The sequence below is a fragment of the Cetorhinus maximus genome, chromosome 6 (genome assembly GCF_964194155.1).
Source record: "Cetorhinus maximus chromosome 6, sCetMax3.hap1.1, whole genome shotgun sequence".
Classification (NCBI taxonomy): Eukaryota; Metazoa; Chordata; class Chondrichthyes; order Lamniformes; family Cetorhinidae; genus Cetorhinus; species Cetorhinus maximus.
Genome location: NC_135884.1, coordinates 123,553,412 through 123,568,147, shown reverse-complemented (window position 1 = coordinate 123,568,147; position 14,736 = coordinate 123,553,412). Strand labels below are relative to the sequence as shown.

The 14,736-nt window shown below is 45.8% G+C and overlaps 1 long non-coding RNA gene across 1 annotated transcript; it reads left to right on the top strand.

Annotated features, from left to right (window-relative positions):
- The first annotated feature begins 1,787 nt into the window (after positions 1 to 1,787).
- On the top strand, positions 1,788 to 6,027 carry LOC144682099 (uncharacterized). The gene is made up of 2 exons (XR_013576937.1): positions 1,788 to 3,558; positions 5,679 to 6,027. It is a non-coding gene; the product is annotated as an uncharacterized LOC144682099 (long non-coding RNA).
- Positions 6,028 to 14,736: the final 8,709 nt, after the last annotated feature.

Here is a 14,736-nt window from a genome sequence, read left to right as displayed (position 1 = left end):
TCCCACATTATACTCCATTTGTCAAATCCCAGCGCACTCATTTAACCTATCTATATCCTATTGTAGCTCCTTATGCACTCTTCACATCTTACTTTCTTACCTTTGTGCCATCACTAAATTTAGCAATCATACCTTCAGTCCCTTCATTCAAGTCATTTATATAAATTGTAAAAAGTTGAGGCCCCAGCACTGATTCCTGTGGCATGCCAGTCATTGCCAACCAGAAAAAGACCCATTTAAGCCTACCCTCTGTTTCCTGTTAGCAAGCCAAACTTCTATTCATGGTAATATGTTACCCCGTATACCATGAGCTTGTATTTGTTGCAATAACCTTTGATGTGGCACCTTATCAAATACCTTCTGGAATTCCAAGTACAGTCCATCCACCGACTCCCCTTTATCCACAGCATATGCTACGTCTTCAAAGAGCTCCAATAAATTGGTTAAACATGATTTTCCTTTCACAAAACCATGTTGACTCTGCCTTATTACCTTGAATTTTTCCAAGTGCCCTGCTATAGCATCTTTAATAATATCTTCTAACATTTTCCTTACGACAGATGTTAAAATAACTGGCCTGTAGTTTCCTGCTTTCTGTCTCCCCTTTTCGAATAAATTCGCTATTTCCCAATCTAATCTAGGGAATTTCCCCGAACCTAAGGAATTTTGGAACATTAAAACCAACGTATCGACATTTAGCACCATTTAGAGCCACTGGACATCCCAAAGTGCTTTACAGCCAATGAAGGCACAAAGGAAGATGGTTGTGGTTGTTGAAGGTCAGTCATCTCAGCTTCAGGACATCACCGCAGGAGTTCCTCAGGTAGTGTCCTCGGACCAACCAGATTCAGCTGATTCATCAATGACCTTCCTTCCATCATAATGTCAGAAGTGGGGATATTCGCTGATGATTGCACAATGTCCAGCACCATTTGCGACTCCTCAGATACTGAACCAGTCCATGTCCAAATGCACCAAGACCTGGACAATATCCAGGCTTGGCTGGACAAGTGGCAAGTAACATTCACGCCACACAAGTGTCAGGCAATTACCATCTCCAACAAGAGAGAATACAACAATCGCCCCTTGATGTTCAATGGCATTACCATTACTGAATCCCCTACCATCAACATTCTTGGGGGACCAGAAACTGAACTGGACTAGCCATATAAATACTGTGGCTACAAGAGCAAGTCAGAGGCTAAGAATTGTGTGACGAATAACCCACCTCCTCTCCTCAAAGCCTGTCCACCATCTACAAAGCACAAGTCAGGATTGTGATAGAATACTCCCTACTTGCCTGGATGAATGCAGCTCCCACAACACTCAAGAAGCTTGACACTGTCCAGGACAAAGCAGCCTGCTTAATTGGCATCACATCCACAAACATTCACTCCCTTCACCACCGACGCACAGTAGCAGCAGTGTGTACCATCTACAAGATGCACTGCAGGAGTTCACCAGGCTCCTTCGACAGCACCTTCCAAACCCACGACTACTACCATCTAGAAGGACAAGGTGAGCAGATAGATGGGAACACCTCCATCTGGGAATTCCCCTCCAAGTCACTCACCATCCTGACTTGGAAATATATCGCCGTTCCTTCACTGTCGCTGGGTCAAAATCCTGGAATTCCCGAACAGAATTGTGGATGTACCTACACCACATGGACTGCAGCGGTTCAAGAAGGCAGCTCACCACCACCTTCTCAAGGGCAATTAGGGGTGGGTGAATAAATGCTGGCCGTGCCAGCAAAGCCCACATCCAATGAATGAATTTTTAAAAAATACTTTTAAAAAATTAATTCACAGGATGTGGGCTTCCCTGGCTGGGCCAGCATTTATTCACCCATCCCTAATTGCCCCTGAGAAGGCGGTGGTCAGCTGCCTTCTTGAACCGCTGCAGTCTATGTGGTGTAGGTACACCCACAGTGCTATTAGGAAGGGAGTTCCAGGATTTTGACCCAGCGACAGTGAAGGAATGGTGATAAATTTCCAAGTCACTTTTGAATTGTGGTCACTGTTGTAAATGTAGGAAACAAACTACAAATGACTCAAACTATAATACAGTTCCCTGGGTGTTGGATGTCCTACAGTACTCGGTCAGTCATTATTATTTACGTACAAGCACTAGTCAGCAGGGCTATTTGATCCTGCTCGCAGTCACAGCTGGGCCCAATACTAGTTTCAACTGGTGTCTACACTCCTGCACTTTCTAGTGTGAAGCACTGGATGGCAGCTTTCCACTTTCCCTTCTCTAGTACAGTGGTACAGAAGGCAATTGTGCAGCTGCTACTACATTCTAATTGGGAATAGCTAAACCTGCTACAGTTTATTGCTGGTGCCCCTTAAAAAGGGAACATTTGTTAACTGTTTCACCAATTTCCATCCATATAAACTTGTTATGTTAATAGTATTTTAATAGAGGCAACTTTTATTTAAATATGAAGCATTGTTTACTCCACAATTCCAATCTACGTTAAAGCAGCAGATGAATAAATCCAGTCTGATATGTAGTGGACATGAATGGGTATGCTCAACAGCTCACTAATTTACCAAATATTTTGTTCTTTAACCTCCCATTAGTATCCAAATGTTGCAAATTATCAGCTGCACGCATTAGACCATTGTATTGTTTCTTTACAAAATAGTCTAGTAGTGTAGAAGTATGAAGAAGCATAGCAGTGTACTGAGACACATGCTTAATCTCTGCTCCAATACAATTTGGAGGTACCACATGGAAACCGGGCACCACAAGAAAAGGAAAAACTAGAGAAAATCAGTCATTACTAAGCTACTTGTCTGTACTTGCTGGAGCTCATGAATGGCGCAGATCGAGGCCTGGAACCAGATTGACTTCTAACCTGAGGGAGGCGCAATGAAGTCAAAAGAGGAAGAATTGGGGGTGGAAATTAGTGGAAGGAAGGTGAGTGTTTCAGCAATGCAGTAGCTGTAATAAATACAACATGGAGCTCCTGCTTTATAACAATCACTGCAATAATACTCCATTGGCTGTAAGGTGCTTAGGGACATCATGAGATTGTGAAAGGCGATATTTAAATTTCATTCTTTTTCAGTTCTTCCTTTCTTTTAGTCCTTAGTTTTGCCACATTGTTTTGATGCCCATAGTTTCCTATTATCTCTAAGCCTCGGAGGACTACAAAAGTAAGAGTAGATCCACCTTTTTAAAAAAAGCATATGTTTTCCCTACATTTCAAAAGTGTTTTAATTGGTTGTAAAGCGCTTTGGGAAATCCTGAGGTCGTAAGTACATGGGGTGAATTTTATAGGGGGATGGATTACCTGCCCCCCAACTGAAAAGTTCGTTAACACCGCCCTAACCAGAAATCCTGCTGCTCTGCAGCAATAATACGCTGGGGCAGCCTTAATTGGGTCGGTGGGGGGGCTCATGCTCCCCTCTGGGAGGAAGCACTGCCCTAGAGAGCTGACAGCCAATCTGATTGGCCGGCAACGCCGTAGCCCGAGTAGCACCACAATCAAGTAGTGGCCACTGCTGGGACTACAAGCAGTCCCCAGAGAAGAAGCGTCATGGACTTAAGGTAAGTCCGGGCATTTTGGATGGGCCAGCTTGGCAGACCCCAGAAAGTGGGGGGAGGGGGGGTTGTCTTAAAGAAGGGGTACAATCTTGGGGGAGTGTGCTTCCACTGGGCACTAGGGGCCCCCCAAAGGAGAAACATCCCCTTCCTGCCTGACAGCAGCCCACGCGGTGAAAGCTTCCGCATTCCCCTGCCGCACGTATTATAGTGGCTGAGGACAAATTAGGCCTTTAAGTAGCTATCAGTTGGTCCTTACCTGCCCACCATAATATAGGAGACAGGTCTGGGGTGATGGGAAGGCAGTGCACAGGCCATCCTTTTTATGTTGTGAGCGCACCGCCCCCACCCCCCACATTCAAATGTGCCGGCAGGGAGCCATAAAGTTCACACCTAAGTTTTTTCTCTCTTAAAATATAGCAACTGAATTGTTATTTTTGTGAAAATGTAGTTAGAATGTTGTGTTTAAACCTTTCTGCTATGTATATTAATGTTATATTTTAAGGGACTTTCTGACTGTTATGTCCTTTGTAAGCCATACATTGCTACATCAAAACATGCCCATGATTTTTTTTTGTATGCCCATTTTTCTTTCACAGAAATAATGTTGCACACCCATTGTTCTTCATTGCTGACATCCTTCTCACCTCCTCCTTATGTACTAGATATTTAATACAAGAAAACTGAGAATTGTCTTGTATATTCCTTGCACAAATTAATAGATGGTCAGGGATCAAGTGGTGCATATGTGTTTCCTATTGACTTTGTACTTAAGGCAAGTACATCCCAAAATGAATGTAGTTAGTATGCATATGTGTATAGATTTCTATCTGTTTATTATATAAATTTTTACTGAATACAATATCCATTGAAATCTGCAAAAATTGTTATTTACAGCGACTCCTCCAAGCTAAATTATGTCAAAGGCAGCTATGCTGTGTATCATGCTGATTAGGATTTTCTGTAAAATTAGATCATAACCTTTGTGATCCAGCAGATACAGAATAAACACCAGGTGCCTTCTTACAGAGAAAAAAGGATGAAACCTGAGACTAAGCTTAGGCCATTTTCACATGCATGCCAGAGCTAAACAGTATCATTTGGAGAGGGAACACTGATAGTTTATCACTACTGCATCTTTTAGTCAATGCTGCATTATTATGTCCTCCCCTCCAGTTTTCAGCCCTTATCCTTTATATTCCAAATGTGGTGCTTTAATACAGGGTGTAAACACCAAAGTGGCCAATCCCCATGAATGAGTTTGGACAATCATTGGAAGGAGGCTAATTACTACCTTGTAGTTAATATACACTGCAACCATGGTATGTCAGTTGTGAAGGGAGTGAATGTTTAAGCTTGTAGATGGGGTGCTGATAAAGCAGGCTGCTTTGTTCTGGATGGTATTGAGCTTCAAATGTTGTTGCAGCATGTGGTGTGTTCACTCACATTACAAACCTGCCTTGGAGATGGTAGAGAGACTTTGTGGAGTCAGGAAGTGAGCCATTCATCACAGATTATCCAACATCTGATCTAGTAGCCATGGCATTTATGTGGTCAGTCAAGTTTGAGTTTTTGGTCACCAGAATTTACAGAATATTGAGGATGGGGAATTGGACAAATGTAGTAGGAGATGATTCTCTCGTGTAGGAGATGGTCATTGTCTGGCATTTGCGTGATATGATTATTACTATTGTAAGGAACATATCTTTTTATTTCTGTTGGATTGTTGTAAAGAACATACCTCTTTATTTTCTGTTGGACTGTGGGTTAAAATTACAATGGCTGCAGTATGAAAGACATGTCCACTGGAACAGGATGAGAGATATATACAGTGTTGCAGTTCTGGAACAGAGTGGGCCATGAAAGACGGGATGGTGCCGGAAAGGAGTCCTGGACCAAGGGAGCTGCCTGACAACAGCATTTTAATTGGCTCCTGACCAGGTGACCAGGTTTTGTGTGAGGGCAATGCAGCCGAATAGCTCCTAGGCTGAAAGGAAAAAGACCTAAAACCCCTTGCTCTTGTGTGTGGAAGATTCCAGTAATTCCACAATAATAGCTAGCTGAGTTTTTCTCTTCATAGCTCTATAACCTGCTCTCTCTCTCTCTGAAAACCCCTGTCAAGAGAGAAAGGGGAAAATCCCTGTTAGAGGCATTGAAAGGCAAGTGCTTAACTAATGAACTAAATACTGAAAGTGCCGGAAGACCACCTATGTCATCAACAAGAGCTGAAAGGAATTTGGAAGACATCGATCAGAATCAACCCATCGAATCCTGTACTCCAGAATTGGTGATATTGAACTGTTTAATCCCACAATTAAAATCCATGTTTTTGTGTGTCTTATGTGTCTTGTATGTGTGTGTGTATAGGGATTTAAGAAGGGGTAGAGTTCAGGTTATAGAGTTAGAAATTAGCGGTTCATATTTCTTTTGCCACTGGTTAATGACAGTTTGTTCAATAAACAGTTATATACTTATTAGTTTACAAACCTGGTGCTGATATTCTGTTAACCTAAATTAAAAAGTTAGGTCGAATTGGGACAATCTGGTGGTTTGGTCAAACATTTTCACATTTGTCATGGCTCGGGGAACAGTGGGACTTGATATTACAGTGCATTATCCCCAGTGAGTTGTGACACTATTGTTTTCCATCCCATCACAGATCTTTGCCTTTTGTTCTTTCCTCCCTCCCCTTTTACCCTGGCTCTGTACTTAGCTTAAAAACTGTTACATCTCTAACTTTTTTCGGTTCTGACAGAAGTTCATTGACTTGAAATGTTAACTCTGTTGCCTGACATGCTGAGTATTTCTAGAGTTTTCTGTTTTCATCTCAGAGTTCCAGCATTTGCATTATTTTACTTTTATATTATTAACTTTGTGGTCCATCTGTGATCCTGAACTTGTAAACTGAGAGTTCTGACTTCTCACAGCACAGGGAGTTCCAATTAATTATGGGGGAATGTTATCTAAGAGGTTAATTGCTAATGTAAAAACTGAAATTAATAGATTTTTATTAGCCAAAGGTATTAAGGGATATGGGGCAAAGGCAAGTATATGTGGCGAGGTTGCAGATCAACCATGATCTCACTGAATAGTGAAACCAGCTTGAGGTGCTAAATACTAAAAACTCCTGTTCCTGTATGTCTAATTGCCAAATTGAAGCTTCTTGGTGATAGTGGAAGGAACATCCATTTCCTACTAAGGTATTGGTATGGTCCCACTTTCTCTTGTATGGAATCACCATGGTGATGATAATGGACCAGGAATTGCAGCAAAAGTAGGTGTTGTGTGACATACTGTATGATATTTGGGTTTTTGTGTTCACCATTTACATTGCATTACATCTGCATTGCAAATTGCTGGAATGTTGACAGGGTAATGGTACAGTGATGTCATTGTTGCATCTGGGACCTCGTGAACATTGTGCCCAATGGCTTCTGGCCCAATGAAAGAAAAGGATAGAGAAAGAAACAGTGCAGATGATGGGAAAGGAAATAAGTGAATTGGAGTTAAATTGTAGACAGAGAAATAAAGAGAGGGAAAGAATGAGTGGATTAAGAAAAAAACTAAAAGGAAAAGTGATTTTTTTTAAAAACACCACTGTGTTTGGGAATTGCAGTATTGGTCCTTGAAAATGTAATGATAGGGTAGCTGTAAATACATACATTCTTGACCCATGAAGTACAGAACCAGTGGCCTGATCCTGCATGATCAGGAACAGTGGAACACGCTTTTGCTTTCTCAGGAAAATGGGAATTGCTAGACAAAAAAATGGTGAAGTTCCTTCGAGTTTGCCTTTCACAATCCTGGAAATTCATGATACAATGATAATGGAGTTGTTGATTAATCATAGCAATCTGTCAAGCTTGCAACAGACCCATAAATGACTTGAGGAAATCCCAGTGGTGGAGAGCTTTGGGCAACATAGGCCCTCAGTTACCATTATCTTCCAAAAGATGCTCTAGTTACCATATGTCATGTCTCAAATTACTCAAATATTGTATCCCAAATCCAATTTTCTGAAAGAAATCTTCTCTACTTTTAATTTGAATGAGCAACCTTCCTCTGAGTATCAAAATCCCCTGAAAATGATTTTTTTCAAATTCTAATAAGAATGTAGATAGCAACACTAGCACAAAAATACTGCAAAGACAGGTAAAAAAATAATCAAAAAACCTGTATCAATAATTCGCTACCTGCTGAAGTGAAAACGCACAGATTCATTGGTCCTTTTCTGGGCCTCCAAGGTCGACGCCTCTCCACCGTCCAAAATTAGAGGCAAAGCAGGGTTACAATAGGATTCATGCCTCCACAAGGGCAGTGGTAGAGAGGACCATAGGTATTCTCAAGATGTGCTTCAGGTGCCTGGATCGTACAGGGGGTGCACTACAATACCCCCGAGGGTGTCACTAATAGTGGTTGCATGCTGCGCTCTCCACAATCTGGCACTGGCAAGGGGGGATCCACTGGAGCAAGAGGATCTTGACGCAGCTACACCGGCCACAGATGATAAATCCAGTAGTGAGTCAGAAGAGGAGCACGGTGAGGAGAACACTGAGGGTGTGGAGGCAGACCTCTGTGTCCTTCAAGGAGGCAGGAACACCAGGGGTGCCTTAATCCAATGCTCCTTCAGCTAGGCTGGAAAAGATCTGCTTTCACCTCATGCCAGAGCTGCCGTCTCCATCCCAGATATCTAAAATGACTCTTTCATTTGTACCCAAAGACCACTCAATGCCTGTGTATTAAAGTAGTGAGCCACTCACGTCCAGCATTACACACTGGCGCACCCTGCACCAGAAAGGAAAAGGTGAAGCATACTTAGGCCATCAGAACCAGAGCAAATTTAATGTTATTGTCACATTGAAAGCATAATGACATTACCATTACTGGTGTTGATGTCCACATCAGCAGACATTAAACCAAAGATAACTGAACGGAAAATCACCCGTAAACTGTCCCTCTTGTGCCTTTAACTTACATTTACAAATGCTACATCTTGGTGCCGTTCCCCCCCTCCCCCCTCTCACTGGCACCGGCATTGGAGACGGTCTAATGACTCTGCTGTCTTGTTGGCCTTGATGACCTTGGTGGTCGTCCTCTTGCCAGTGAGCCTGTGCTGGTCCCGGCTGGGAGGGAGCGGCCAGTGCCATAGTTGACATCTCCCCAGTCATTGCAGCCTCATCAGATGCCACAGTCACCGGCGGAGGAGCAGAGAAACTGCTGCTGTCATCCAGAGTGCCCTGAGAGGAGCCCGCAGAGATGACACTCAGCTCATGTGCCAACGTGATGTCACTCTGGACCTCCCTGCTCACCATTCATGGACGGGCACCTAACTGGGATACTGGGTGCCTCATCCATCTCCCACACTGGCACTGACCACCTGAGGTCATTGCCTGTGTGAGGGCTTGCAGGTCCGAGCACAACCCCAGGAACTCCTCATGCTGTTCCTGGAGCTGCCTCTCCATGAGAGTCACCACTCTCTCAATGAAGGAGGCAGCGCGCTCAGCCATGAGCGTCCATGCAGTACTCATGCTCCTTATGGACTCCTCCACAACGGAGACCATGGCACGCAGGCCCTCATGGATCTCCGCCAGATCCTCCCACACATCCCGCTGGATATCCAGCACCTGCCGCCTAATGGATGACTCCAGAGGCTCATCATCTGCCTCCTCCAACTGCTGGCGCCCTGCGCACTCTCTGCCTTTGCCTGCACCTCAAGTGAGTGTGAAGTGCCCTCAACAATGTGCACCGACATTCTAGCTGCCGATCTAATGCCCACCAAGGTGCTGGTATCTGCGCTGGTGCCTGGTTCAGAGAGCAGGTGTGACGCAGGTGCAAATAAAGCCCCGCAGTCCTCAGCCATCAGGGGTGGCCCTTTGGGGTCCAGAGAGCAAGTGTGTGCTGGCGAATCTAAAAGGGAGAACAAGGACATGTCATTAGTTAAAGTCATCACACTGTCGCTGTGCATGCTGGCACACTAGTGAGACAATGGAGATCTGCATCATGGTGCCATCATCTTTCAATGATCAATGGGGACTCCAGGTTTGAGGCTCCCATCAATAAAGAGACTACACTAGAATGGATGCACAATCCAAAACTCTCACCTCTGTGCACTACACTCTCACCTTTGCCTGGCACCCCCGCCTCTCCACGCTTGGTTGCACGTGGATGTGTTGGCTCTCCAGCTCAAGGGTGTCCCGCTCAAACCTGGTGAGCAGCAGCAGGTTGGGCGGAGCCTCCGCCTGTATGTGAGCTCTCCAATTGGTTATGGCTTGTCTTCTCCTGAAAGGACAGAGGAGCATTGATTAGTCCACTCTCTACCTGCAGCGCCATTGCAGCCTGGCCAACCCCAGCTGAGGAACACCTCGCAGGGCACATCCAAGTCATGGCTCTCGAGCCGCAAAGCATTCAGTTCAAGCAGCCAGGGCTCACCCGTTGGCCAGCTCCGGCGTCACTGACAGTTGGCCCTCAGACTCTAGCACTCCTTAGGTCCACGGGGGGATGGCCACACCTTAACACTTCTGCATACTGACCCATGACAACATGGTACTCACCCTTCATGAGCGCAGCAGGTCATTGAGCCTCTTCCAGCACTGCACTCATGTGTGCCGCACCATGTCATGGCTGCTAACCGGTGCTGCCACCTCCTCCCATGCCCTCTTTGTGAGGTGTGGTGGCCTCCTCCTCCCATCTTTTGGGACAAGGGTGTCCCTCCTGACAGCCACCTCCTCCAGCAGGATGGCAAGGTACTCATCCCAAAAGGGGGGGCTGAGTGCCCACCCGACATGCCCTCCCATCTGGCGTCTCCAGCCTCACTTGACTCCATCACTTTGCTAAAGCAGATCAGGCATTCTTCAATGGCAGCTGGGCCGTCAGGTTGCTATTGAACCCGGCAGCTGACAGGCCCCCACCCCAGCTCGGCCCTTCCCGACCAGTGAGGAACCACGTTTTACGCTGGGCAGGCCTTAATTGGCAATCGGGGGCCTATCACGGGCAGCGGCCTGTTTCTCGGCTGCTCCTGGGCCCCCCAATCGCGTGTGTCCGTCAAGGGTAAAACTCAGGCCATAAAGTTAGTGTGCTATTTAAAACCTAGTTACTCTATTTAAAATCTAGCTACAGGGACCTGTGGCATAGTGGTAATGTTACTGGATTAGTAACCCAGATTACAAAGGCCTAGATAAATGATGTGAGGATATGGGGTCAAATCCCACCATAGCAACTGGTGGAATTTTCTTCAATTAATTAATAAAAGTGAGTCTCAGTCATGGCAAAAATGACATTATTGGATTATCTGATGCACTAATGCTGTTTTGGGGAAGGAAATCTTCCATCCTTACCTAGTCTGCTTACTTGTGACTGCAGGCCCACACAATGTGGCTGACTCTTCACTGAAATGGCTTACCAAGCCACTCAATTGCATCAAACCATGCCAGAAAAGTCAAAAAGAAATAAAACTGGACCAAGTACCCAGCATCAACCTAGGCACCAGAAGCAACAACAGCACACCCTGCCCAGTCAACTCTGCAAAGACCTCCTTACTAACTTCTGGGGGCTTGTGCCAAAATTGGGACAGCTGTACCACAGACTAGCCAAGCAACTTATGAACATGGAGCAGAAGTGGGCCATTCTTCCTCTCAAGCCTGCTCCACCATTCAATAAGATCATGGCTGATTTATTTGTGTACCCCGGGTAACCTTTGATTCTTTTGCCTAACAAGAATCTATCTACCCCCGCCTTAAAAATATTCAATCACCCCACCTCCACCACCTTCTGAGGCAGAGAGTTCCAAAGTCACACAACCATCTGAGAAAAAATTCTCCTCATCTCTATCCTAAAAAGCAACCCCTAATTTTAAAACAGTCCCCACGAGTGTGGGAGCGTGGGAACACAAGTGCCGGGGCCCAGTCGTGGGGAACCAGAGTGCTGGGCCCCAGCGGCGGGAAACCATGGTGCCATGGCTGCGGGGAGGAGATGCTGGTTGCGAGGCCTAGGAGAGAGATGCTGTGGAGTCTAGGGTTGGAGGAGGTGGGTGGAGGAGAGGCTGACTGGCGTGTGTGGTATATTCATTGAATCATATATTACAGCCAATGTCCCAGGCACCTCCATCACCACCATGCAGGTGCCATCAGAGCTGGCAGCACAGTGGTATATGGTAAAGAGGGAGTGACGATGGAAGTCTTCAACATTGACTTTGGAACCCATGAAGTCTCATGGCATCAGATCAAACATAGGCAAGGAAACCTCCTGCCAATTACACCCACTTCCCTCCCTCAGCTGATAAATCAGTAGTTCTCCGTGTTGAACACCATTTGGAAGAAGCACTGAGTGTAGCAAAGGCACATAATGTTCTCTGGATGAAGGTCTTCAATGTCCAGCACAAAGAATGGCACAGTCACACTTCTACTGACTGAGCTGGCTGTGGAAAACATTACATTGCTGTAGTGTTTCCATCCCTCCCTCCTCCTCAAACCTAAAAAAAAAGAGAGAGAGGAAGAGGCAGTGCCTTCAGGAGTGCACCAGACCTGCGAGGGACACTCTTCTGAAAGTGGATTTTAAAGAAAAAGCAGCTGATTGGTGAGTAAATCCTGGGAGCAGACTTGGAGGGAGGAGCACCGGAGCAGTAAGTATAAATCTAGCTTACCTTGGGAATTCGCGGCCTTGTCTCCAGGGAGCAGACTCGAAGGGAGGAGCACAGGAGTGGTGAGTATAAATCTAGCTTACCTCGGGGATTCGCAGCCTTGTCTCCAGGGAGCAGACTCGGAGGGAGGAGCACTGGAGCGGTGAGTATAAATCTATCTTATCTCGGGGATTCACGGCCTTGTCTCCAGGGAGCAGACTTGGAGGGAGGAGCAGACTCGGAGGGAGGAGCACCGGAACGGTGAGTATAAATCTAACTTACCTCGGGGATTTATGGCCTTGTCTCTAGGGAGCAGACTCGGAGGGAGGAGCACCAGAGTGGTGACCTCGGGGCACAGAGTAACTGAAGCCAAAACTGAAAAAGTGACGTCACAGGAAAGCTGTGACCTGATTGGTTGGTAGGAGATCTGCACCAAATTTGAAAAAAAAAAACACTGCAAAGCTAATTAATAAATTAATTATCTAAGTAGAGATGGTTGGGCAGGTGATGTGCTGTAGCTGTATGATGTGGGAGCTGGCAGATCCCATTGTGAGCCGTAGTGACCACATCTGCAGCAAGTGTTGGTTGCTGGAGGAACTCCGGCTCAGAATTGATGAGCTGGAGTTCGAGCTCTGGACGCTGCGGCACATCCGGGAGGGGGAGAGTTACCTGGATGCTTTGTATCAGGAGGCGGTCACACCCAGTAGATTAAGTACCACAAGTCTGGTCAGTGGTCAGGGTCAGCAGGGTGTGACTGCAAGTGAGGCAGTTAGAGGGATCCTGTGTTCAGGAACAGAGGAGCCTCAGCTCTTGGCCTTGTCCAACAGGTACGAGGTACTTGCTCCCTATGTGGATGAGGAAGAGGGCTGTAGGGAGGATGAGCCAGCTGAACACAGCACCGTGGCACAGGAGGCCATTCAAGAGGGGGGAGCAAAAAGACAAGTGGTAGTTGTAGGGGATTCTATAATTAGGGGAATTGACAGCATCCTTTGTAAGCAGGATCGAGAGGCCCGCATGGTATGTTGCCTGCCCGGTGCCAGGGTGAGGGACATCTCTGACCGGCTTGAAAGGATATTGGAGAGGGAGGGGGAGGATCCAGTTGTTGTGGTCCACGTCGGGACAAATAACATAGGTAGGACTAGGAAAGAGGACCTGTTTGGGGATTATCAGGAACTAGGAACTAAATTAAAGAACAGGTCCTCAAGGGTTATAATCTCCGGATTACTACCCGAGCCACGTGCAAATTGGCATAGGGATGTGAGAATAAGGGAAGTAAACACGCTAAAGGAGTGGTGCGGGAAAGAGGGGTTCCATTTCGTGGGGCACTGGCATCAGTATTGGAACAGGAGGGATCTGTACCGTTGGGACAGTCTCCACCTGAACCGATCTGAGACCAATGTTCTAGGGAAAAGGGTAAATAGGGTGGTCAACAGGACTTTAAACTAGAAAGTGAGGGGGTAGGGAAGGGTAAAACTCCAAGAAGTATGACTAATGGGAAACAAAGCAGCAGGTTAGCAGGGGCGGGGTGGATTCAACTTCATGGAAAATTACGAAAAAACTGAAAAGAAAGGAGAGCCCAGGAGAGCTATTAAAGTCTTCAGAACACAAAATAGGACAGAGTGTTTGGAAAGGGCTAGGAATCTAACTTCAAGCACATCAGATAAAGGGACGACAATGAGAAAGGGGACGGGAAATACAGGACTGAAGGTGTTGTATCTGAATGCACGGAGTACACAAAATAAGGTAAATGAGCTTGTGACGCAGATTGAAATTGGCAGGTAAGATGTGGTGGGCATTACGGAGACATGGCTGCAAGGGGATCAGGACTGGGAGCTAAATATCCAAGGATATACATCCTATCGAAAAGATAGGCAGGTTGGCAGAGGCGGTGGGGTTGCTTTGTTAATAAGAAATAAAATTAAATCGATAGCAAGAAATGATGTAAGGTCAGATGATGTAGAATCTGTGTGGGTAGAGTTGAGGAACTGCAAAGGTAAAAAAAACCATAATGCGAGTTATGTACAGGCCTCCGAACAGTAGTCAGGATGTGGGACACAAGATACAACAGGAGATAGAAAAGATGTGTAAGAAAGGCAAGGTTACAGTGATCATGGGCGATTTCAATATGGTAGGTAGACTGGGAAAATCAGGTTGGTAGTGGATCCCAAGAAAAGGAATTTGTGGAATGTCTACAAGATGGCTTTTTGGAGCAGCTTGTGGTGGAGCCCACTAGGGAACAGGCAATTCTAGATTTAGTGATGTGTAATGAGGCAGATTTGATAAGGGAGCTTAAGGTGAAGGAACCCTAAGGAGGAAGTGACCATAATATGATAGAATTTACCCTGCAATTTGAGAGGAAAAAGCTGGAATCAGATGTAATGGTATTACAGTTGAATAAAGGCAACTACAGAGGCATGAAGGAGGAGCTGGCCAGAATTGACTGGGAGATGAGCCTAGCAGGAAAGACAGTGGAACAGCAATGGCAGGAGTTTCTGGCAGTAATTTGGGAGACACAGCAAAAAATTCATCACTAGGAAGAAGAAGCATACTAAAGGGAGGACGAGGCAACC